Raw genomic sequence first — 1499 nt, 5'->3', positions numbered from 1 at the left:
ATTGACAAAGGATTTACAATCTGAGGTATAGGATCTCAGGACAAATCCTGAGGGGATTTCACTGACCTTATCATATCCAAAAGCTACAACTCTTGTTGCATAGGTCTTGCTTTATCTTGGTCTTAACCATCCAGCAGAAAAGTATAAAAATGAAGTATAAGAAGTAAAGCCATGCTGTTATGTTGAGCTGTAGGGGACTCAGGTCAACAATTTCTGACACTACCAGTCAAGAAGACCCAATAATATTATGGGCTACTGGATTCTTTTAGAATATTTTGCTGAGTTAACACACCTATAATATTCAAATAATGGAACTAAACAAAAAAAGGGATGCAGATGAAAGTCCATTTTGTATCTGTGTATTCAAAATGGTTAGGATAGATATATAGTTACATTCTCTCAATGAATAGAGGGATTTGTTCTAATAGTGTTTGTAAATAGAATATCATGTCCGCATCTTGTACAGCAATTAACCACTAGGAAGAATGTATGCAATCTGTTAATTATTGAAACTGTCCTACCAATTTGGTTTGAAACTGTCTCATTGCTATTTGTTTCTCAATAAAATTATAGGGGAAAAAAAGAGCATCTCAAATGAAAAAGTCTATCAGTTCTGCTTTCCTAAATATATTTGAAGAGAAAAATAGGTACAATAAAATCTTGTGGAAGATTTCCATTGAATATGAGCAAAAAACATTGGTGTTATGGCCAAACAACAAGATGAGCTTATCAGAGGTTGCAGAATCATATTTCCTGGCAATCTTTCTCCCCCAAAATCAGTTTTAATGCATTATTTGCAAATAGAACAATTAATTTTCTGAAAACAAAAGGCCTTACCAAATGACAGCTCCAAGCTCCTCCAGCAGTAGTCGTAGTGTTTCATTCTCTTTTGTTTTCATGTGTACGTATAGACATCCATTTTTTGTGTGTAGATAAATAGACTATAAGAGTTTTCAACCATGCATCCCATAATGGTCAATCAGCAAACAGAAGCCTGCATTACAGGGGTGGACCCAGCTTCCCACAAGCTCACTATGACACAGCCCTTGCAGCATCGTAGAGCAGTGCCTCGTTCATGTGTTTGTGGTGACACTGATATGAACAAACCTAGTGCACTGCTAATGTACAAAAGTGCAGCACATATGCTAATGCATGGCGCATGACTTTTAATAATGATAATAAGCAGCAAGGTTGCTGGTTTGTGTTTCCCATATGATACATTAATCCTTAGAGTGTCCTTTTACTTATAAAAAATGTTTTCTGTACTGTATGACATGTCCTGCCAGCATCAGCTTCACACATTTGATGTTTCCCAAGTGTCTAGACTGCACCCTTTCCCTTTCCCCTTGTGTTCCATTTAATCCTATGTTGCCTGGCTCATCACAGGCTATATCATATTTTTAACATAGCATTGATATGTAGTAGGCCATACCACCTAGGTTTGTGCAACTACACTCTCTGCTGCTCACAAAACCCAACTGCCTCAAGTTAAATGTGTC

The sequence above is a fragment of the Octodon degus genome, unplaced genomic scaffold, assembly GCF_000260255.1.
Source record: "Octodon degus isolate 3935 unplaced genomic scaffold, OctDeg1.0 scaffold00013, whole genome shotgun sequence".
NCBI classification, from domain to species: Eukaryota; Metazoa; Chordata; class Mammalia; order Rodentia; family Octodontidae; genus Octodon; species Octodon degus.
The sequence above is the reverse complement of the archived record's forward strand: the minus strand, read 5'-3'. Positions refer to the sequence as shown.